The sequence below is a fragment of the Natator depressus genome, chromosome 11 (assembly GCF_965152275.1).
Source record: "Natator depressus isolate rNatDep1 chromosome 11, rNatDep2.hap1, whole genome shotgun sequence".
Lineage (NCBI taxonomy): Eukaryota > Metazoa > Chordata > Testudines > Cheloniidae > Natator > Natator depressus.
In genome coordinates this window covers 15,215,908-15,241,188 of record NC_134244.1, presented here as the reverse complement: position 1 = coordinate 15,241,188, position 25,281 = coordinate 15,215,908, and the positions used below count along the sequence as shown (strand labels likewise).

The 25,281-nt window shown below is 42.5% G+C and overlaps 1 pseudogene; it reads left to right on the top strand.

The window, feature by feature from the left end:
- Window positions 1-10,313: 10,313 nt before the first annotated feature.
- LOC141995814 (small ribosomal subunit protein uS5 pseudogene) lies at window positions 10,314-13,441 on the top strand (annotated as a pseudogene).
- Window positions 13,442-25,281: the final 11,840 nt, after the last annotated feature.

Sequence of the window (25,281 nt, the reverse complement as noted above, 5' to 3'; positions counted from 1 at the left end):
GGTGGCCTCAGTTTGTGTTTTGTCCTCCCCCAAAAAACACCAAATTAAAAAAATCAGGTTGATTTCATAGTCACCCTTCAGTGACAAGATTGTGAACAATAAAATTTTGACTAACAGTGTTTCAAGTTCATGACTGAAGCCCAGTAGTCACCATTAGAAAGACAACAACATGTGCCTAGTTACCACACTATTAAGTAAACCAGAAAGAGGAGGTTTCATTGTATGCTGTCACCTGGCAAAGGCTGAGCCCTGTCAATTGGTAGGATTTGGGGAATTTACACAGCATACCTGCTTCATGCTAGGGCCCCATTTCTGAGTTTGCGAAAAACTACATTAGGTTAGAATTAAAGACCAAAAATAACCTGCTCTGCAGATCTATAAGCCTACAGAGCTCCCATGAGGAAGAGGTTCCCAGTAGGGAACATGCTATAAAGGTGGAATTCCCACTTTTGCACATGCAGGGTCCATTCTGCTCACATGGGGTCCATAACAATTGTACTCTGCACATATTCTCTCCCCCCAGAAGCTTGAACCTGGCTTTTCCATTTAACACATCCATAGGAGAAGTATCATCCCCATTTCACAGATGTACGAAATGGAGACAGAGGGACTGAGGTCACAGAACAAGTCTGGACAGAACTGGGAACAAAACCCATGTCTGACTCCTAGCCCTGCATTATAACCACTAGACCATGTTCCTTCACCCATGCATACTCCTCATGAAATATTGTCACCACTGAGACCCTTAGACATACTTTAATCTTGTGCCTCCCTTCAGTACCTGGTTGGCCAGATTGTGAATCTCATGCTCATGAGGAGAGCTGGGTGAATAATCCTTCCTCTCAAATCAGGTAGAGAAGATTTGAATCCACATCACCCAAGCAAATTCCTTAATCAGCAGACTATCAAAGTTTTCATTCTTGACGCAGTGAATGTTTATTTCTATAAGCTGGAAAAAGCTAAGGACAACCCACTCCAGAATAGCCTATAGCCTTGTGGTGAGGGCTCTCACCTGGGTTTGGAGAGATCAGAATCTGTTCCACCTTGGTGAGTCAAACCTGAGTCTCCCATATCCCAGAGAAGTGCCCTAACAGCTAGGATAAAGGAGGACAGGGAGAGATGTACCATACATTTGTTTGATGGCCCTGAAATAGTCTCCCCCCCTTCCCCACACAAAAAATATCACCCAGCTCTAGGTGCTAGTAGTTACTCACTTGAATAGTCTCATTGAGTCTGTGACCAGGAGTTATTTTTGTAATACTTTAATCAGTTTTCCCTTTAACAAGCTTCTTGTGTCAAGCCCACAATGTCCTAATTTGGCCCTTATTTGCCTGCTTTTTAAGTTGTCCTCCATTACAAACTTGCCAGCGTTCCCTTTATTTTTAGCAGCATGCCTGTTACTTCAATACTCTATTTTATGTATATAGCATATTTCCTCCTTTGTTAAATGCCTGGAATGTCATGGTGGAGGTCAAATACAATACATTGGGAGACAGATCTATCAAAGATAGACTCCCATAGCTCCAAAAGCAGAGTTCCTTCTGCAATATTAGTATTAAGGAAACAGTTACTCTTGTTCAGACTTCTGAACTGTAATGTAGTCAAGTTGTGTAACAAGGGACTACTGTATTACTTTTTATACAACAGTTTCATTAGGAAGAGTCAAAGAACACTGCAGCTACTGATACTGCTATACTAATTAGTCTCTCTATTGAGCAAAAGGTGCACAAAGTGTTGCCTAAGGGCAAAATTCCACCTAGAGTTGTCATGAATGTTTTCTATCGGGTACAAGGAGTAGAAATTGCAGAGCCTGGTAGAATAATTAGGCAAGAGCTCATATCTCCAAATCCTCCAATGCCTATGGGAATGCTTGTGTGTTTGAGTTCACTAACAAAAAAACAAGTAATTTCTGTCCCTTAAAGACATTTACAAGCAAATATCATGGTTGTATGCATTTCGTTTTAACATGAAGATAAGTGCAATTGTAACTTACTGTTAGGTGTTGTGTCCGCCTTTCTATTTAAGGTGCTGATGTGGCCCTCGTTACTATAGTGTGTATTTATCCTTTGAATACCCCTGTGAAGCAGAGAAGTGCTATTATCCCCATTTTAAGTGTGGGGAGTGAGCTACAGAGAGGGTTGGGCACAGATCCTCAGAAGTGCTTAAGTACCAGGGTAGTTAAGCTCCTAAATACCTTTAAGATCTTGGCCTGAACTGACATGCCCAGGCTCATACAGGAAGCGTGGAAGAGCAGGGAATAAAACCTTGGTTTCCCCCTGAGTCACAACCTACCCCTTAACCCCTGGGCCATCCATCCTCCCTTTGTGCCTGGTCCAGATATAAAGCTGTCACAGACAGCTATGGATGTAGTCTTAGCTTAGTCTCTGATAATCACAATGATAGTTACAGCGACACAGATGGGTCTGATGGCTCTGGCACATTTCCAATGGAGGCCACTGAGTACAACAAAGTCCGGGCATCCCTTGCCTAGAATTTGGTTAAGACTGTTCCTGCAAGCCTGGGACTGGCAGCTTGCTGAGTCAGGAGTACTCTATATGGATAGGAAAAAAGAGGTGTTGCTTCTATGGACTCATTGGAATTTCTTTTAATAGTATCCATGTTACAGTACAACTAAGATGGTATCTGGATATCTGTAAAGTAATGCAGGACAGCTAATAAATGTACAATTATGATTAAAAGTTTCAAGTGTAATGAAGAGGAACCTCTTCCAAAACTCGAAGTGCTTGCTCAGTACCTCTGAGAATTAGGCCATGTGTTTAGTTTGTGTTCAAGCACAACTGAGGCTAGAGTTCAGAGAAGCTAACTCAAACACATGACAATGCTCCTGATTATTCACTTATTTCCCTCATCACCAGCCTACAGTATTGCTAAGAAAAAAAATGAAATTGTTCATAGTATTGTAACATTTAATTGGCTTTGCAAAACACTGAGCAGCACACCAGATAATGAAATCCTGACTGAACACATTTTAATTTCAAACTATTTTTAGTTATTTCAGAGAGAAGTTACAGGCTACATCCGCAAAACACATTTGTCACCAAGAACAAAAAAGCAAACAAATTAATATAAATATTTTCTGATGTCAAACAGACCATATGTAGCTGCAGGGAAACTGTTGCAGAGTCAGTATTTTGATTCAGTTAAAGCCACCAGTTAGATTGGAACTGGCTACATTGGCAAAATCCCTGAAGACAAGAAAATGGGCCAAATTTCAATGTCAAGATAGTGTATAACAGAACAGGTAGTATGGGCATAGACCAAGATCAGCTGTAAACACTGAAGAGTAGTTTGTGTTTGATGGGGAGAAGTGGGAACCAGTGAAGGGATGCAAAAAAAAGGCAGGGAGGGGGAGGAAGACATGGTCAATGTTGTGAGCCAAAGAAGTGAATATAATTTCATACTGATAGCTCTTAAGTTCATTTCCTCTCAAAAACATAAGGGCCACCAAAGCCCATCAAAGTCAACGGAAGTCTCAGGTGTTTTGAACAAGACCTTTTATGAATGAACCTGCCACACCAGGAGTTACTCAAAATATGCTGCCCTTCTAAAGGGCTAAACCTAGAGAAATTGCAAGCAATCTGCTTTGTAGATTTTGGGTACAGTTATCAGACATGCCTAAGTGACTTAGGCACCTAAGTCCCATTGAAAGGGAGTGGCAAGCTCCCAAGAGAATCAGGAACTTGGGAAATTGTCCCCTTAGCTTTTAGGGCAGCATTTGTGCATTTCTCACTACTTCAGCTGTGATGCTGCATTGCCATTCTCTAACATCAAGAGCTATTACAGGGAAGAGGCATTCAAAACAGACTTATCAGTCAAAACTTAAAAAAGGAAAGCTACTGCACTCTACAGCAATTCTTTAACATACAGAAGCCAACAGTAGTGATATTGCAGTGACTAGAGCAGTATTTCCTTTAAGGGCCAAAATAAGAGGCATACAACATTGGCTCAGAGAGCCCCATGGGAGTGGGATGCTCAACAGCACAACTGGAAATGCTCAGTTCAAAACCTATTGAAGTAAGGGATTCAAAAAGAAATTGTCACTGCTCTCTACAGACAGTTTTCCAAGACTACTGTAGTGATTGGGGCATTCACCAGTCCCCCATAGGATACTCAATAGCTATTTTAACATGCAACAACAACTTCAATATGTTTCATTAACAGCCAGATACCAGTTAGGTCATTAAAAAAAATTGACCTCTGAGCTTTTCATGAGGCTAAATGGGTGCAAACTTGAGCAAAATGGATGAAGATAATTTGTGCCAGGTTAAATTAAAAGACAAAATTTGCATCTTTGTAGTTGGGTTCCTGCTATTGTTCTATTCTCCCCTTTGTCCTTCCTCCCCCACTATGTTGAATTCTCTTTTCTGCTAGTGAGCCAGGGAGTTTGATAAGCTTAAAAATGCCAGTGTCTGGTGTTTTAGGGTGGGGTGGGAGGTTGGCGCACACCTGCCCATTTACTATGAACACATTTCAATTTGATTTTTTTCCTGCGAGATATTTCGGTGGGTCACAAAATGCCTTGATACACAACTGCTGTTAAACTACTACCTGCATCTATGCAAACAGCATTAACTGCCTTACAAGTTGCCATCAGCTGGTTGAAGAACCTGGACAAATTGGTGTGGCTTATTCCATACTTAGCAACTGGAAGGGTGCCAGAGGAATAAGCTACACAACAGCTGTTAATTGGGTTTTAGATCACAGAGAAGGACTCCATATTGTAGATGACTAAATATTCCAGTCACTCAAAAGTACAAGACTATGTTTCCCTGTTGCACCTTAATATTCACTCTGGCAACACAAAAGGTATTTTGAAAAGAGAGCTAGGAGTTTGTTTAAAGATAAACCTGGGTGAAATTCAGCAAGACCTCAGTAAACAGGCTTTGTGCAGAGAAATAAGTCAAGGGTTGGATGCAACAGAATCCACTCCAAACCCTAAGGGCAAAGGACAGGCCCATACTGTAGGTCTACAACACCTATGGCTGGGCCAGTTGCAGATGTGTTATTACAGTGTAGACATACCCTCAGATAATCCACAGCTTCATGGGACTAGAAAAGAGGTCTTGTGTTCTGTCTCATCCATTCATAGGAATTAGTTTTCACTAGATTTGTGGAATCCTGGATCCCCTGACTGGTCTCCAAACTCTGCTCTAGTCTGCTGTGTGGCATGGACCTGGGCCCCAGGTCCCTCACATGTAAGCCATTCTGTATGCCTGCTTTGCAAGTGACTGCATCTTATATATTAGAGGTGGGTAAGGAAAATCTTTTACTGGACCAATTTCTGTTGGAGGTCCTGAAGAGCTCTGTGTAACTCAAAAGCTTGTCTCACCAACAGAAGTTGACCCAATAAAAAGATGTTACCTCACTCTCCTTGTCTCAGATATCCTGGGAGAAACACAACATACCTTGCTTAGCAGTTTTGCTTTCTTGGGGGCTTTCCCCAGTCCCAAAGTTCCTGGAAAACATTCAGCAGCTTCAAAGCCAAAACATTTAGAGTAGAGTAGAGATGGACCCAGCTACCCAACCCATGAGTTTGTCTATTTGAAATCTGAATCCAAATTCTCCCCCACCCCAAGAAGGCATAAGGGGCCAAACTAAGATTCCCAGGTCTTAGCCACTGAATCTCGGTATGTTCTAACTTTGCATCCGTGTTTTGTGGCTTGAGATCAGCTCAGCTCTCCCATGTTTTTTCTTTGGAAGTTTGGAATGAAACAGCAAGACCTCTGTGCTTGTATATTTCATATTCTTCTCACTCACCCTGTGGGTATCTTGTCTCTTTCAAATGCAAGCTCTTTGGAGCAGGGAACATTTTGCTCTATGCCTAGTACAATGAGTCCCTAATCTCAGTTCGGGCCTCTAGGCACCACGGAAACACAAAAATCCCTAAACCTTGTCCTAGGCAGTGGATTAGCATATCAGTTGGAGTTCCTCCCCCCGTTAAAGCTTGGAAATAGCTTAGCTAAAACAAATGTTTGACTTAGACCTTCACTCTGCCTTGTTTGTCACGTCAGAAACAACCTGAAAGTGTAAAGGCTTCCAGTGAGGGATTTGCTTAAAAATGAGAAAATGAAGTAAAGTCCAGGACTGATTAAACTAAAATTTAGTTAGCTTTAGGAAAATGCATCCATATTTATAGATTTTATCTAAACAAAAGCCTGCCTTCACTTAAAAACATGCAACTGTTACACAGAACCTAATAAGCACCTGGGCAGTATTAGTTTATTGGCTAAGGGCCATTAAAAATTAATGGCAGTTTTGCCTAAAGAAAGATTTTAGAATTTGGTCCCCAAATTGATACAGTTTCCAAGTGTTTAGTGTTTCCTTCAAAGCTAATGTCTGTAGAGAGACCTGGGGTTACTATTTAATTCAGGTAAAAGCAGCAAGAAAATACCTAATCCCCTCATTTAAAGTTATCTACAGCATTGGCAGAGTTTGAGAAGTAAAGCACCTGCTGGACTGCATCTCAGATGGCTGCATTAAATTAAGGTCTAAACAGCATAAGACAGATCTTTCTAATTAGCTAGCAGACTAGCTTGGCTCTTACAAAGAGACCTGCCCAGTATGCTTCACAGGCCAGCCAAGCTCACTTACATTACCTCAATAACTCTTCAGTGCACCACAGATTACTGGCTATACCTGACTGATGGATAAAAAGCTCAGATGCCTTCCCTGAGACCCAGATGAATTAGAGGAATTATAAAACCTAGCCAAATCATAGAACATCAGGGTTGGAAGGGACCTCATGAGGTCATCTAGTCCAACCCCCTGCTCAAAGCAGGACCAATCCCCAATCAAATCATCCCAGCCAGGGCTTTGTCAAGCCTGACCTTAAAAACTTCCAAGGAAGGAGATTCTACCACCTCCCTAGGTAACGCATTCCAGTTTTTCACCACCCTCCTAGTGAAAAAGTTTTTCCTAATATCCAACCTAAACCTCCCCCACTGCAACTTGAGACCATTACTCCTTGTCCTGTCCTCTACCACTGAGAATAGTCTAGAACCATCCTCTGGAACCACCTCTCAGGTACTTGAAAGCAGCTATCAAATCCCCCTCATTCTTCTCTTCTGCAGACTAAACATCCCTAGTTCCCTCAGCCTCTCCTCATAAGTCATGTTCCAGACCCCTAATCATTTTTGTTGCCCTTTGCTGGACTCTTTCCAATTTTTCCACATCCTTCTTGTAGTGTGGGGCCCAAAACTGGACACAGTACTCCAGATGAGGCCTCACCAATGTCGAATAGAGGGGAATGATCATGTCCCTCGATCTGCTTGCTATGCCCCTACTTATACATCCCAAAATGCCATTGGCCTTCTTGGCAACAAGGGCCCACTGCTGACTCATATCCAGCTTCTCGTCCACTGTAACCCCTAGGTCCTTTTCTGCAGAACTGCTGCCTAGCCATTCGGTCCCTGAGATCAAGGTGATTTGGAACCACCAGCTTCCCAGTAACCAACCAGGGTTTCCCATACAGATAATGTTGGCCATTTCACCTTCTGCACTAACAATGGGAACTTCCTCCAATGATGGAAGAAATTCACCCCTGTGCAACAAGCCAGTGCAATAGCTTATCACTTCTGGCCTGCACTCTGAACAGGAGTTAATTTCAGCCTATATGAATAGGATGGCCTGTCTGACAATCTCAGAGGTTTTTTATAGGTTATTTAACTACTGTATGTGTTCATGTGAATCTCCTTGATTTAGTTTTGTACATCAATATCAACCTTAAATTTCATCCTGGGTTAAAGATGTGGTTGTCCAAGGGTGAATGCAGATTTGAGTGCACTGCACATCATATTACCCATTATTTTAATTTCATCTGCTCACAGGGTGCTTTGTGTGAGGCATGTGACAAACAGGAGAAACATTTGAAGAAAGCCAGCCAGCACTGAAAATGGGAAAAGGCTGGCTCAGATGCAAACCCAACACTCTACTGGAGCTTTTCAGATTTTTAAACCAAAAGAAAGGGAGACAATGAGGATTTGTTTAAATCCCGTTTCTCTGCACATGAAGGTGGTAGGGCAAGTCAGCGAGAAGGGCCCAGACATGCCAGAAGAGTGGTAGTTAGACAAGCTCAGTAGTTGTTCCTGAAGATGTATAGTAGAAGATTAAGCCCCTGGCAAGGCCTAAAGAATGCCAGAGAGTTTCATTCAGAGAAATATGGGGGCGGGGGGAACAGTATTGTAAAGTAGTCTATGTGGGTAGGCTGTACTGTTACAACACGTATTAAGAAATCTTTTCCATCCTATGAGAAAAGAATGTACCTCAAAGATTTATGAATAGAAAAGTGTAGCCAGTGTATCATGAGGGAATGCTAGAACTTCCCCTAGCTCTTACCCCAGACAGGTTAGACAACCGCAGCATAACTCTAAGGGTCTGTTTACACTGCAGCTAGGAGCATGTCTCAGCCTGTGTAGACAGACTTATGCTAGATCACTAAACAGAGGTATGAACATTGCAGTATTGTGACAGCAACGCTAGTGACCCAAGTGCCACAACATCTGCACTGCTATTTTTAGCGTGCTAGCTCAAGTGGAGCTGGCATGAGTCTACCTGGGCTGGGAGGCATTGTACCTACAGTGTATGCAAACCCAAAAGGTACAGAGGAGTCATTCAAAAAGAAAAGCAGAGATCGCCTGTTTTTTTTTTTAATTAACGTGATGCCTCTTAGCCATCAAACCAAACTTGACACATTATAAAGGATTGCTCTGTGACAAAATAGACATGGCAAATATCCTGGTCAGGAGACTTTGTATCTCAACTGAAATTAATGACCCTGCCCTTCAAGGGTCACAAAGTTTGTTAAACTACAAGTGATAAAATAAAATGGTAAATCCTCAGTTATCCATCACTGCCAGAAGGATATACTGCAACCTCAGCTGCCTTCCATGCTAAAGTTCTCCCAGAAGTGTTCTTCTGGTAGACTTTTGCCTCTCTCCTTCAGATTTAAGAGCCTTTAAGTACATGGTAACACAAGAGCCAATAGCAGGAAGCAGAAGCCAGACAAATTCAAATGAGAGATAAGGCATGAGTTGTAATAGGAAAAGGTAATTTAATCAATGAAAGACTATCAAAAGTGGTAGATTCTCCACCTCTTGGTGGCTTCAAATCAAGACTGGAAGCCTCTGTCTGGCTGATACAAGTTAGTCAAACAAGTTATTGGGTTCAATAGTGGCAACTAGATATAGAATTCTATGACTAGCATTATACAGGATGTCAGAGTAAGTGATCTAATGGTCCCCTCTGTCATGAAATATCTATAACAGCAACCACTTCAGCAACTTTTGCTGCCATAAGCATCTTTAAAACAGAAAACCACAAGCCACACAATCTTCTGCATAGAGAAAGGCAAGACTGTCCCTGAAAAGCTGAAGAGACTTTCTACCTACCTTTGACACAACTAGCTAGTTCCCTTAGACATGTGGTTGCTCCCCTACAGAGAATGACAGCAAAAGACAACGTTCACTAAAGTGGATCAATTTAACCCAACCCTAATCAAAACAATGGGTGTGTTTTTAAAAAGGGTTCTGCTTTTAAAAAAATAAAAGCTGAAAAGTTATTGAACTCAAACCTTGAAGCTAAACATTTCTATAACCATTTTGGGATGTTTTCAATAGTGACTTGGAAAGAATCATGGAAATTTAAAAAAAATAAAATCTCCTTTTCCCCCCAAACCCACTGTAGTGTTCTCTGCCACTAACTACCACTTTACAGAACTTTGATTTTCCCTTCTGTACAGGAATCTCCACAAGAAAAACTTGAATTTCAGATATTTATGCTGTTGTGGGTTAGTTACATAAAATAGTCAGAATCAGGCTGGCTCCAGGCACCAGCATTCAAGCAGGTGCTTAGGGCAGCAGTTAGAAAGGGGTGGTGGTGTTTCCGCGACGGTGGCAATTCGGCAGCAGCCCCTTTGCTGTCCACCATGGCAGTCCCCCCCCCCCCCCACTACTTGGGGTGGCAAAAACTGTAGAGCAGGCCCTGGTCAGAATAAACCCAAAACCATGGAATTTATATAACCAATCAGCACAGCATATAATTGACAAACTTTGAGGCTGTCATGCTTCCAGACAAACAGAAAGAGGGGATGGTTGTTGACTAAGTGATTATGAATTATTTTCCCAGCCCAACATTAAAAAAACCACCTTTCTACTGTAAGGGCATGCCACATGCTGACTCTAGACAAGCCAGGTAAATCTACAGTGCTCCAGCCTGCTTTGTACCAACTTGCTGAGTGGACCTTGCTACCACATACAAACAGTATGTCAAAGTGCACTATAGACCAGTTGGTCCACATGTACCCTGCTACTATGAACTATGCATGGCCAGTCAAGAGGTAAATGTATAGTGCTGTAGTCTGTCACATCAAGATGCTGTGTGGACTAATCCAGCCTGCACTTTTTTCTATCTCTGGTAACTCCAGGGAGTACAGAGTAATAAGAGGGGAAAGCAGAACCTTTCCCAATTAACCTTGGTTTTAGAAGCCCTTGCTTTACCACCTGCTTTCAGAGTCCCTTTGTCACTCACCTGAATTTCCTTCAATGTGACAGTCACCTCTCTGCAGGGGACTAGTAGAAGGCCTATCTATCATTTAAAAAATTCACTTAATCCCCCAAAATAGGGCTCAGTTGGGGTTTACATGACATGAAAAAACCATTATTCAGCTTACATTGTGGTGCCTCCTCAAGTGTGTGTTCGAGCTGTCTGGTACAAACATTCTGAAAATATTAAAGTTTTAAATTTGAGCTGAAATTTTAGCCTTGATTTTAAGAATCAGTGATCCCACAACAAGCTGATCTTTACATTCCTACCTTTAACTCTTTTGTAGATATAAAAAGTTCCAAATTGGAACATGTAAAAAGCGCCATTTTTAATCACACTTGCACAAGTCAAAATAGTAGAGCCTACTTTATTAAAATAATCAATTTTGAAGCCTACTGTGGGAAATTTAAAAAGGAATTGGCTTGAGAAAGTTCCAAGAAGGGTAACTGGAACTAAGCCTTAACTATAGCACTCACTACCAACAAATGAGACTACTACTACATGTATGAGTTCAAATAATTGCATCCAGTAGTAGGACCAAGGTCTCTGAATGTCCTTGGGCCCTCAACTTCTCGGCAGTTCAACATTCAGAATGGTCATGATGTATGCTGTGAATGTTTAATACAACTGTACATTCTGCTTCCACAATGAGCTATATAATGGCTGCATGCATTATTCATAGTACACAAGACTGTAATAATTCCTGAGCCTGGGTACCATGGATTCAAAATACAAAGTAAGTTGGTGTTCCTGATATTTAGTTTACTTCCATTTAAGTTAATGGCAGTTTTGTGCCAACAAGGAGAGGGGAAATGCACCCTAGTAAAATACATATGAAAAGTAGTTCATACTTCAGGTTTTTTTCAGATTACTAAGGATACTTGATGTCATGGTCCCTTTACTAATGCAGAATAGTATATTTTAAAACTTAAGATGTGAAAAGTGTCATTACATAAACTTACCAGTTAATAGTTTAGAGTGCAGCACAAGTGTGTGTAGGAAACAAACACTTCTTTGCTGTTGTCCCATAGTTTTATTTACTAGTTTGAAATTGTGGCAATATTTGAGATCCAAGAGAAGAACTAGCTGAGTGTGAAATACACAACCTTCTGTTGAAATTAGCCTCTGTTCAGAAAGAAAGTGTTGATAGACCTTTAACTATGACAGTACTATAATACCATAATGTCATGTTTACCCACCACCCATTCAAAAGTTCACATCTCTTGACCAACAGAATGTATGATCATTCCCTTCTTAATAGCTTTTCTGTTTTCTATACAGAGTTTTGCAATAAAGAAGCCTGTTAAACAAGCATTTGCATTCAACTGGAAGTTAATCTTTGCCTAACATAGCTTGACATAAATCAATGGGACTATTCACATATTTAAGTGCTTTGCTGGATCAAGCTATTCAACAAGGAAGGGTTTACACCATTATACGAGGCACTGATGAGATGTCATCTGGAATTGTGTGCAATTCTGGTCTAGGTTTAAGAAAGATTAATGCAAACTGGAACAGGTAGAGAGAAGGACTGCTAGGATGAGCAGAGGAATGGAAAGCTTTCCTTATGAAAGGAGACAAAGAGCTTGGCTTGTTTAGCTGAACCAAAAGGCAGAGACCTGGGTGGGTTTCCACCTTCCTCTGCAGCATAGGTCACTTGCTGGTTTAAACTAGCATAAATGATGGATTCCCTGTAACTTGAAGTTTAGATCATGATTTGAGGACTTCAGTAACTCCGAGTTAGGTGTTTTCTCACAGGAGTGGGTGGGTGAGGTTGTGGCCTGCAATGTGCAGGAGGTCAGACTAAATGATCATGGTTTCTTCTGACCTCAAAGTCTAATATTGTGTCATGGAGGATAAGCAGTTTTTAAATAGTCAAGGGAATTTTCAGCACAATTACTAGATGTTAAAAGATATGCTGTTTTCCTATAACTTGGAGATTTCAATAAGTGTGGCTTTTAGAAAAAAGATTGTACTGCGTGATAGGCCAAAAGTGTAGACTATTGGGAAACAAGAATCAGAGGCCATATTTAAAAGCCTCTGCAAAGAAACAAGCAAGCAAGCCTGAAATTGCATTGTTCTATATGTTTGTCCCTCTTTAGACTTCTAAAAATTTACGTTTTAAGTGTTGTGTTTTGACAGGTGTTCTGATGTATAAATTGTACCCATAAATGATGTATGAAACTGCTTTGGGGTCTGACAGAGACTAAGTGATGACATATTACACAGAAGACCTTGACTGTTTCTGAATATCCTTCAAGGACAAACAGAAAGCAAAACTGCCCTGCGTCAAGGAATCAGAAATCGACTTTTCTGGTATCTTCCCTGAAGGAAGAGGTTCTGAAGATCATGTCTGTCCAGAAACAGACTCGTGCTGGTCAGCGTACCAGGTTCAAGGCTTTTGTAGCTATTGGTGACTACAATGGTCATGTCAGCCTTGGTGTAAAATGCTCCAAGGAAGTCGCCATTGCTATTCGTGGGGCAATCTTGGCTAAACTATCCATTGTACCAGTATGATGAGGCTACTGGGGTAACAAGATTGGCAAGCCTCATACTGTACCTTGCAAGGTTACTGGTTGGTCTGTTCTGGTGCGTCTGATCCCAGCACCCCATGGTACAGGAATTGTATCTGCCCCTGTTCCAAAGGGACTGCTGATGATGGCTGGAATTTATGACTTCAGTAGGGATTGTACTGCTACACGGGGCAACTTTGCTAAAGCCACCTTTGATGTGATCTCCAAGACCTACAGTTATCTGACCCCTGACCTCTGGAAGGAGACTATTCACCAAGTCTCCTTATCAGGAATTCACTGGCTATCTGGCTAAGACCCACACCAGAGTCTCAGTGCAGAGAACCCAGGCAGCTGCTGTGGCAACTTAAATGTTTTTGAACAAAATAAAGTAATAAGTGGAAAAAAATGGAGAGAAAGAAGTCTGCCCTGATGTGACCAAGAATTTAGTGCTATACATCCAGCTGAGGCCATCACAAATTCTGTATTTACAAACTACTTCATGTTCCACCTCTTAAAGATGCACTTGTCTATGCCATTATTTCCATTAAGCATGGTTTGTAGCTTGAACCTCCTCACAATTCAGTTATGTCCATTAGATATTGAGTTTAAAAAAGTGATTCCTCCATGTTACCATAACTGGAATACATCGGTTCTCATTCTTTGAATTACCTTATTTCAGGTTATTCAGTGTTTCAATGCTGCATGCAATTTCCCCCACCCACCCCCAGACCAAATCCAATTAATTCTCATTATGACTGCAATGCAGAGTGTAATATATATATTTTTGTGGTGCCACTTATTTAATCTGGGTTAGAGTTAAAAAGTTCAATCATTGATTCATTCATTTTATTTTTTTTAAATCAATAAAATTGGTCAATAGAGATTTGTAATAGAACGAGTTTCATTTACTACATTCAGTTAAAACTCAAGCACCTCAAACCTGATTTGCAAATCATCCCTGTTCAGCAAAGCACTTAAGTGGGTACTTTAAGGCATATGCTTAAGTACTTTGAATACTAATTGAGATAAGCATGTGCTTATCTGTTTTGCTGCATCAGGGATCTCATCCTGATTTCCTCACTATGGCAACACTCCTTTGACTCTAAAGATTTCAGCAGCTGGACTCCAATAGGCAATTACCCAAATGGGGATGTCAGGATCAGATACTAGTTTTCAATGTAGGATTTCTGCTACAGAACAAAAGCCAATAGCCAGATCTTCAGCCAGTGTAAATGGACTTCAGTACATCTAAGCTGGTAGCTAAGAGCAGAAGGTCTGGCCCAACATATTTAACCTCAGTGTCTTAGAATAATGTTGCTTAAACACATGGACTTTTTTTAAAAAGTCCATATTAACTTAAAGTGTACAATGTTAAAAACTGAAAATATTTAGTTTTACTGTAAATTCAGTACCTCCCCCCCACTCCTTAGGATGGAAGTGGAGTGTCCATACTACTCAGAATGGTCCACCTAGTCCAGTATCCTATACTCAGACAGTGGCCATTGCCAGATGCTCCACAGGGAATGAACAGACCAGAGTAGTTGTCATCCAATCCCAGTTTCTAGTTGTCAGAGGTTTAAGGTCACCCAGACCATATGGTAATGTATGTGACCATCTTGGCTAATAACCACTGATGGACCTATTCTCTATGATCTAATCCAATCCTTCTTTTAGCCAAGTTATACTTTTGGCCTTCACAACATCCCCTGGCAACAAGTTCCACAGCTTGACTGCATTGTGTCAAATAGTACTTCCTTCTGTTTGTTTTAAGCCTATTGGTTTCCATTGAGTGACCTCTGGTTCATGTGAAAGAGTAACCAACCAACCACCACCACTTCCTTATTTGCTTTCTCCACACCCTTCTTGACTGGTTTGGCCTTTATCTCTTTTCCAAGCTGGCCAGTCCCAGTCTTTTTAATCTCTCCTCATATTGAGGCTATTCCATACACCTAATAATTTTTTCTTGCCCTTCTCTGCACCTTTTCCAAGGCAAATATATCTTTGAGATGGGGCAACCAGAATGGCACTCAATATTCAAGGTGTGGTCATACCCTGGATTTATACAGTGGCATAATGATTCTGTTTTGTCATCTTTCCCAATGGTTCCTAACATTAGATTTTTTGACTGCTGCTGCACATTGAGTGGATGTTTTCAGAGAACTATCCACGACTCCAAGATCTTTCTTGAGTGGTAACAGCTAATTTAGACCCCATCGTCTGTATAGTTGGTATTCCCCCCCCCCCCCCATGTGCATTACTTTTCACTTAACATTGAAATTCATTTATTTATTTTGTTGCCCCATCACCCATGTGTCAGATCCCTTTGCAGCTGGCTTTGGGCATATCCAAGTAATTTTTTATTGTCTGCAAAACTTTGCCATCTAACTATTTACCCCTTTTTCTAGGGAGTTTATGTTGAACAGCACTTACTTCTGTGAACACTGACCATTTATTCCTATGCTTTGTGTCTTAAAAAGTTACTGATCCCTCTTATCCCATGACTTGACTCTGCTTTAGAGCATTTGGCGAGGGACCTTGTCAAAGACTTTGATAACTTAGGTACACTATATCAGCATGCTGGTTGAAACCCTCAGAGAATTTTAGTGAGGCATGATTCCCATTTACAAAAATGTATGTTGACTCTTCCAACATATTGTCAGGTTACAGACTAACATGGCTGCTACTCTGAATTTGCAAAAAGAGCAGGAGTACTTGTGGCACCTTAGAGACTAACAAATTTGAGCATAAGCTTTCGTGAGCTACAGCTCACTTCAGATGCATACAGTTGTGTTCATCTAGCCATCTGAAAATTCTGTTCTTTACTATATCTTCAACCAATTGCCTAAGTGAAGTTAGGCTTACTGGCCTGTAATTGCCAGGACTGCCTCTGGAACCTTTTCTTTAATAAATAAAGAAATTCAGCATTACACTAACTATCCTCCAGTCATCTGGTAGAGAGGCTGATTTATGTAATAGGTTACATACTATACAGTAACTTGTACTGCAGTTCTGTATTTTAGTTCCTTCTGAACATTTTGGGTAAATGGTCCTGGTAAACTATTGCTGTTTAATCAATTGTTCCAAAGCCCTTTCTATTGACACCTCAATCTGGGAAAGTTCCTCAGTTTTGTCACCCAAGTAGTATGGCTCAGGTGTCAATCTCCCTTAAGCCTTCTGCACTGGAGACTGATGTAAAGAATTTGTTTAGCTTCTTTGCAATAGCCTTGTCTTCCATGAGTACTCCTTTAACATGTCAGTCATCCAAGGCTCCCCACTGATTGTCAGGCTTCTTGCTTCGGACGTAGTTAAAAAAAAGTTAATTTTTGTTGCCTTTTGGTAGCAGCATGTCAACTTTGTTTTAGTCTGCCTAATTACACTTTTACAACACTTGACTCACCAGAGTCTATGTTCTTCCTATTTTCCTTAGTAGGATTTGATATCCAATATTTGGAGTTTGTGGTTGTCTCTCTAGCCACCTCTTGTACTCTGCTGTGTAGCAAGAGGACCAAAAAAAGCCACTCTGGCTATTTATTTGGGGGTATGCATTTAGTTTGAACGTGTATTATGGGGTTTAAAAAGTTTCCCTAGAGCTTGCAGGCATGTCAAGGATATTTGACTTTAGTTACATTGTCACTATTGCTGACCAGTTCAGCTTCATGCACCTCTTGGACCAGACCCAATGCTCCACTTATGACTATATCAAGAATTGCCTCTTCCCTTATGGGCTCCAGGACAAGCTGATCCAAGCAGCAGTCATTAATGGTGTCTAGAAATTCTCTGTATGCCATCTTGATGTAACCTGTACCCAGTCAATACGGGAGAAATAGTTGAAATCCCCCCTTATTTTGGGGTGTTCTGCTTCTGGAGCCTCATATGTCCCTGAGCATTTCAAAAAACACCAAAAACCCTGGTCAGTAATATATTCCTACTGCTATATTATAGAACTCCTATCCCTAGATATTTTAATGGTGCTGCCTGATTCAGAGTTTTTACTCAGTTTGATTTTATGCTTTCACATGTAGCGCCCCCCCCCCACTAGCACCATCTTTTATACCCTTATATTATGATATTCAGTGGGATATGTTCCTTCTATGATGTTTTGGTGATGCCTATATAGCATGATCTTTATTTAATACAATGCACTCACATTCACTCATCTTACTACTTGGACTTCCAGCTTTGGATACAAGCACTTCTAAAGTGTGTCGATATTTAGTTGTCTGCCTTCATGTGACAATTGAAGGAGACTCGTTTGACTGTTTCTCTTCAGTTTCTGTGTTGTCAGCTCTTCTCCTCTTTACTAGGATAGAAAGTATCCATTTCAATATACTCTCCCCTAAGATTTGTCTGTCCAAACCACATGCTACTCTGCACTCGTCAGCTTTCCCCTTAACCTTCATTTAAAAGCATGTCTATGACCCTTATAAGTTTGCATGCCAGCAATCTGGTACTGTTTTGGTTTAGTTAGAGCCTACCCTTTTGCTGTATAAGTTCCTCTCTTCCCCAAAAGGTTCCCCAGTTCCTAATAAGCCTAAATGACCTCCTCTCAACACCATTGTCTCTTCCATGCATTAAGACGCTACAGTTCTGCCTGTACAACTGACCCTGCACATGGAACTGGAAGCATTTCAATCTCTTTCCTAGCAGACTCAATTGGCCCCGCAAGACCTCTTCCTTCTCTTTCCCTAGGTCATTGGTACCTATCATGGCAGATCAGCCACTGGTCCTGTGGCCAATTGGGAGGCTCCTGGAAAAATGGACACCCCCTGTGCCCCAACCCACCCGTCCAGTGCTCCTGCTGGGGAGTGGGGCTGGGGCACAGGGGCTTGCCCCAACCCTGCTCTCCAGCAGGAGTGCCAGGCAAAGGGGCAGGGGAAAACCACATGCCCTGAACCTGCTCTGCAGCACCAGTAAGAGGGGTGAAGGGGACTGCAGGCAGAAGAGTTGGGCCCCCTACTTGCTCTGGCCCAGGCCCCCAGAAACCCCTAATCCACCTCTGGGTACCTACATTATCACAGCCACTGGCTCTTCCCAAACACTGCACATACATCTGTGTGTCAAGAGGTCTGCAACCGTCAGGCAAATTCACCATGCAGTTCTCTTGGTCAGAGCCAGCTGTGTCTCTTCCCAATATCTGGGGTTTCCTCAATGCAAGAGGATACCATTACATCTGAAATGAGGGTCCCAACCTAGGGTCCCTGTAAGCTCCGTGGCCACACAGCAGACTATTTAGGGCTGTGCCCCTCCCACAGCCCAGGTGCTGCTTCAAGCAGAGAGAAAAAGCTGGGGGAGTCCCCTCTCCCTGCCATAGCCCCACAGCTGCTTACACCCCAAACCCCTCATTCCCAGCCCCACCCTAGAGCCTGCACCCCCAGCCAGAGCTGCTGTACCCCAACCCTCTGCCCTAGCCCCTCCATATTGGTGCATATAACAAAATTCATCGCACACATGTGTGCGATAAATTAGAGGAAACACTGGCAACTATAGGATTGTTTCCTTCTGCTCCAGCTTCATATTCTTGCTTGAGACTCTCTCAACAGCACAGACTTTCAGAGTGGAGGTAGGATGAAGGAGTAAGTGCAACCTGGGCTTCTGAATGAAGTTACTGTGTGGTATTAAGAAAAGGAGTAACCAATTTGAGCATGAGCTTTTGTGAGCTACAGCTCACTTCATCGGATGAAGTGAGCTGTAGCTCACAAAAGCTCATGCTCAAATAAATTGGTTAGTCTCTAAGGTGCCACAAATACTCCTTTTCTTTTTGCGAATACAGACTAACACGGCTGTTACTCTGAAACCTGTGTGGTATTAGTTCATACTACCCAAATCTGCTGAAGCAAAAAAGTCAGACTACTCAGAGGCAGAGCTGAATTAAATGCCTATGGAATGACATAGGTAAATCACCTCTCCCTTAGAGAAAGCTGGCATCTGTGTTATTGCCCAGTGTTTTTGGATGGGAAAGCTAAATGCTGTTATGGAATGGGGTATGCTATGGGTATCTTATTTTAATACTATTTCACTACAAAAAATTGCAGTGTTTTTAGTAAAAAAATGTAGTGTTATAATTCTATAACTAAATGGTCATTCTGTGGGGTGGATGTTTCCTAAGTCTATAATTTCCCTGCATAGAAAAATCTGAAGTGGTCAAATCTGATTGTACAGCCAAACCACCAGCAAAATACTTATTGTTCCACCATCATTTATATTATTGGAGTATAGTTTGTCACATATGCTCTGAGTGCAAAGTCATTTAAAGAAAATGAAAGTCTGGAATAGCTCATTCATTAATTTTCACAGCAGTTGGTGCCCTGCTGGCATTTGAAAATAGTGTAAGGAAAAGTTCAAGATTTAGCTTCATTTCAAAATTACATCTACTTCTATGATTTGAGAAATGTTACAAATAGATTAAATCACATTAGTGAAAGCTAATTGCAGCACAAGATTATTAAATGCTAACTACCAAAAACTAATTTCAAAGCAACATCATTTTACCAGCTGAATCATCTACTACATGAAAAATTACACTACAAGTAATAAACTGCAGTGAGGTCTAGGTCTCTGTATAATGCTTGAATCCCAGAGGATGCTGGCCATTGAAGTGTTAAATGACAAACTGAAAAGAAAATATTCTGTTCAGTTCATAGCTCCAGGCTCTACCAGACTTCTCTGCAATTAGAGCCAAGGTCTAAATAGAGCTCCAGAAGCCTGGAGTTCTTATGTTTGTAATAAGCTCTTTAGGGCTTGGGAGCAAGGGGAGAAAAAAGGGGAAGACCACTTTGCAAACCTTTAAAGCCATGGAAATCTCTTAAGGGCGGGCTATGGTTTCCTACAGATTCCCATGGGCCATTCATTTGCAAGACTCCCACTATCTTTCTATTAAACTATCCTGATGCAGCCCTTAAAAGAGTTTTTAAAAATTTCTCTTGTAATCTCTGCAGTAGTCTATCAGAGGGTGTGAACACTTCCAACAGAAGGCACTCAAAATGCCTGCAATTCAGAATGACTAATGAGTGGGCTACCCAAAGAAACTTGAAGCACTTATACAATTTACACATTAAAATATCAAGCACATTTTACTGTTTAGTGTTGGGGGAAGTCAAAATGCTGCACATAACTGAAAATAGTGTGGGATTCTGAATATTCAGTTGAAGTTTCAGCAAAACCTAGCATGAACCTGGGAGTTGGGAGCCAGTGAAAGCTTGAACAGCACCCTAAAGTCTAGTCAAGGAGGTAGTATCTGTGTAATAGGTTTTAAAGCATGCCTCATGTGCCCATAGTGACTAGTACACATTAGGGGTAACAGGCTATTAACTTTGCCAGCTAGCAGAGTTACACCTGTCACTCAAGTAATAGAGATCTAGACTTTGGTGAGGAGGTTCAAATGCTGTTGATGACCTATGGTCATTGTTAATATTTAGAATATAGAAGCAGACGCTGCCAATCCAGATAGTATTACTGTACAAATACTCTAGTTTTCAAATAAGGGATGAATACATGACAAAGAATGACTGGATCACATGCTCTCCTCCTCTGCACCATGTGTCAAACTGGCCGGCTGGGAAGAGAGACAGTACAGCTGCTAAGTTCCTCTAGCAAACTGGGTAGCAGCAGGTAGCTTTTGATAAATGAGTGTATGGCTACCAATCTACCACTGGGGCAGCCTGTGGGAGTTGAAATAGATTAAGTGTAGAGGTGCAGGTACTCCGAGTGGATGTCTGGAAATCCATGGGGTGATTTTAGGGTTTCCTATAGATCTGTCGGTCCCCTACTCTGAAGCTGTCCACATGGTGGGCTGCCTCAGAGTCAGACCTTGGAAACCCTAGGATCCCATCCTCAAACACTGGCAGGTTGGCTGCTGAGGAGCTGGATAGGCTGCAGTTAATCAAGGAGACTTCCAATAGAACCTAGGCAGAGTTCTACTTCTATTGTAACTTAAACATTGTTGTTTGGTGTAGGAAGGTCCAAGAAACCTAAAAGACGTTCTGCAGTAGGGACTTGATGAAAAGCCCACTGAAGCCAGTGGGCATCTTGACACTGACTTCAATAGGTTTTAGTTTAGGGCCGATACCATTACTAAAATTGAAGTTACAGCTCAACTAAAAAGCCAGCAGCAAATCCACATAACAATGCAGCCAAGTCCTCCATACATCCTGCCCCCTCCTCAGAAGCCTGAGTAAAGAGGAGAAACCATGCACTGTACCCTAGAACATATTCTGACAATTTCAGACCAAGAAGGGGAACACAAGAAGTCATACTGAGTTAGATCAATGGTCCACTTAGCCCAGTATCCTGTCTGACAGTGGCCAGAGCTAGATGCTTCAGAGGGATTGAACACAACAGGGCAGTCCCCTGTCATCCAGTCCCAGCTTGTGGCAGTCAGAGGTTTTAGGGACACTCAGAGCCCAGACTTTCAATCTTAACCATCTTAGCTAATAGCCATTCATGGACCAATCCTCCACATACCTACTTAATTCTTTTTTGAACCCAGTTATACTAACATCCCTGGGTGATGAGTTTCACACATTGACTGTGCTGTATGAAGTATTTCATTAGGCTGTTTTAAACTTAATAGGCAGTAAGTTCATTGGTGACTCCTGCCTGGTTCTTGTGTTATGTGACAGGATAAACAACATTTCTCTATTCACTCTCTCCACATCATTCATTATTTGAATAGACCTTTATCATATCCCCTTTAGTGGTCTCTTTTTAAAGAGAAACAGCTCTAGTCAGTTTAATATCTCCTCATATTGAAATTTCATAGCCCTAATCATTTTCATTGCCCTTCCCTGCACTCTCCAATTCTAATACTTCTTTTGAGATGAGGCAATCAGAACTGCATGCAGTATTCAAGGCATGGGTGTACTGTGGATCTATTAGCAGCATTATATTAACTCAGCCTTATTATCTATCCTTTTTGTAATGGTTCCTAACAGGATTTGCTTTTTTGACACATTGAGCAATTGGTCTTGAGAGGTAACAGCTAATTTAGACATCCAATTTGCCTCATAGGCACAGGGTGCACCACTCACTGCTGGTCAGCACCTCTTCCTGGTCACTCTGGGAATTAGCTCTTGAGGTCAATGCCCCCCTTCCATGGTTTGTACGCAGTTCTGTCTCTTCCTCTGGTCTGCAGCCCCTCTCTTGCTCCAGGAACTGCACCATCCTCTTCTTGACTCAGCCTCGCCAGATATATCATGCAGTGTTCCCCACTTCTGGGGTAGCAAAGTCCCTTCCCCCTAGCAGTCCTAGTCAGTCATTTTTCTCACTACCCCATGATTCTACTCCCTCAGTGGTTGGTAGAGGAACCCAGGTCCCACCCTCTACTCTGGGTTCCAGTAAGGACCCTCAGCTCAGCAGTTGTCAGTCTTCCTCTCAGGGCTCACTGCTTTTTCCCTGGACTGCTTCCACCCATACCTGGGTCCCCTTCTCCCTTGGCATACACCAGTTCCATAACCCTACTCCTAGGGAGTGACTGCTACCTGCCTTCCTGCAGTCTCTTAACAGCCTACATTTGTTACCAGCTACCTGGTTTTATAGGCCTTGCTTCTTCCTGCACAGAAGAACCCACTTGCAATTAGTTCCCTACTCCCACCTCCAGGTTCTGCCTGTGGACTTAATTGGCCTCTCTAGTCACCTTAAGCCCTGTCAATCCTGTGTGGGGTGGACATCCCATCACACGCATACTGAAGTTAAGCTTACTAGCTGGTCATTGCCATGACTGCCACTAGAGGTTTGTTAACCAAACAACAAAACCACCACAATTTGGTGTGTACACTAGCTACCCACCTGATTTAAGCAACAAGTCACATACCCCAGTTATTAAATTGCAGAACTACTATCAGACTTCCTTCAGAACACTTGGTGACCACCATGTGACTTGTTTAATCTATCAATTTGTTCCAAAACCTCCTTTATTGACCTCAGTCTGGGACAGTTTCCAGTCAGCAAAAGAATGATTTGGGCATGGGGATTGCTGCCGAGGATATGGGGGAGAAGAGCAATGCAAAGAATTAATTTAGCTTCTTTGCAACAGCTGTGTCTAACTGCTCCTTTCGCATTAACTTTGATTGTCCAGCAGCCCCACTGACTTGCAAGCTTACTGCCTCTGATGTACTTCAAATGTCTTACTTTGTGACATTAGCCAGTTGCTCTTCAAATTCTCTTGGCCTGCCTTCTTATAGTTTGCCAGAGTTTATGTTTCTCCATTTTCCCTCAGTAGGGTTTGGCTTCTGATTTTTAAAGGATGCCTTTGTCCATCTTTCCTCTTCTGTTTAGCCATAGTGGCCTTTTTCAATCTTTATTATTTGGGGTATTCTTTAGTCTGGGCCTCATATGGTTTTAAATAGCCCTCATTCAGTTTGCAGGCATTTTACCCTTGTGATTGTTCCTTTTAGTTTCCATTTAACTAGCTTCATCATTTTTGGGTAGTTTCCTTTTTGCAGTTAAATGCTACCATGGTGGGTTCTCTTGGTATTAACATCCTTCTTGAAGAAAATACAATACAATTTATTGTGTCACTAATACACAGCATTTCAGCTCTATTCACTGCTTGGACCAGCTCTTGTTGTGCACCACTTAGGACAATTCTTGATTTAGTATCTCCCCTTGTTGGTTCCAGGACAAGCTGCTCCAAGAAGCAGTCATTTATGGTGTCTAGAAATTCTCTGTATCCCTGCCTGAGGTGACATACCTATGCAATGAGGATTGTTGAAGTCCCCTGCCTCCCTTATTGTGTTTTCTGCCTTTGCAGCCTCTCTGGAGATTTCACAGTCATGGTCACCATCCTGGTCAGGTGATCAAGAATATTTTCTGCTGCTTCTGATGGGGTATTACCCATACTGGCCCTGATTGGGCCCACCTGGCCTAATTCAGCCCTATTAGCCAGTTAATCAGTGATCAGGAAGAGATTTAGGCTGTGAAGGGGCCACTAATTGGAAGCCAGGCTCAGCTGGACAGGAATAGGAGGGGCCTGTATAATGCCCAGGAGTGGAGAACAAAAAAAGGGCTGCAGGGAAGTAGGCTTCCATCGCTCTGTAGAAGGGAGGTGTGTTTGGAACTAAAGGTAATAGTCTAGAGTTACTCCCTGGGAGGAGGGAGTTGAGAGGCTCACAAGGTAGGAGAAGACTCAGGGGAAAGCAGCAAGGAATAAGAGTACAAACCTTGACTCCTGAGTAAGAGGGACCCTGAGCTGGAACCTGGAATAGAGGGTGGCCCAGGTTCTCTATCAGCCACTAAGGATGTAGCATAGATCAGGCAAAGGACAGTGGACTGCCTGTGTGCGAGGATTTGTTCCTGAAAAAAGCCACTGTCTTTATACACACCGGAGAACCACATAGTGACCTGGCTGGAGGACCAAATTGTGAAGCGGCAGCTGTGGTTCCTGGTGTGAGAAGGGAGGATTAGGGACAGTGCCATAGGACAGCAGCACCTGGCAGAGCTAATCCCCAGGAGATGGGGCCCACTAGCAGCAAGTGGCCCCCTGAACACTGTTTTCTTCTTATTCAAACATAGAAATTCTATCCCCAGAGATTCAATAGTACAGTTTGGTTCATTTAACTGTGATGTACTGTCATTTATATACATGCATGTATAGATTTACACTGGCATTACTGAGGCCTTTGATTATCATTCCACCAAGTTCCTGTGATGCCTATTGTAGTGACATCCTCATTTACTGCCAGATACTCTAGTTCACCTGTTCTACTATTTAGACCAGGGGTCGGCAACCTATGGCACACGTGCCAAAGACAGCATGCAAGCCCATTTTTAATGGCATGCTGCTGCCTGCCGGGTCCCAGCTACCAGCCCCGCTCAGCCTGCTGCCAAACCCAGGCTGGCAGCAGGCTGAGTAGGGCTGGTGGCCGGAACCCCGGCAGGCAGCAGCGTGCCATTAAAAATCCTGCCCGCCCCGGCCTGCTCTTCTCCCCCTCCCCTCCCCCCCCCAGGGACAGGGTGAAGAAGCTTGGTCCTGCCAGCTACTGCTGCAGGGCAGACAAGCTGCCACCTCTCCCTCCTCTTCCCCCAGCATGCTGGATTCCTGCCCCTCCTCCTCTCCCTGCCACTGATCAGCTGATGGCCCTTGTGAGGGAGGGGGAGAAGCAGAGCCGCAGTGCTCTCACTGCTCCAGGGAGGAGGCAGAGAAGAGGGGGGGATGGGGCCTTGGGGTAGGGGGTTGGAATCAGGGCATATCCCCTCCAGCCCCCTGTCATGC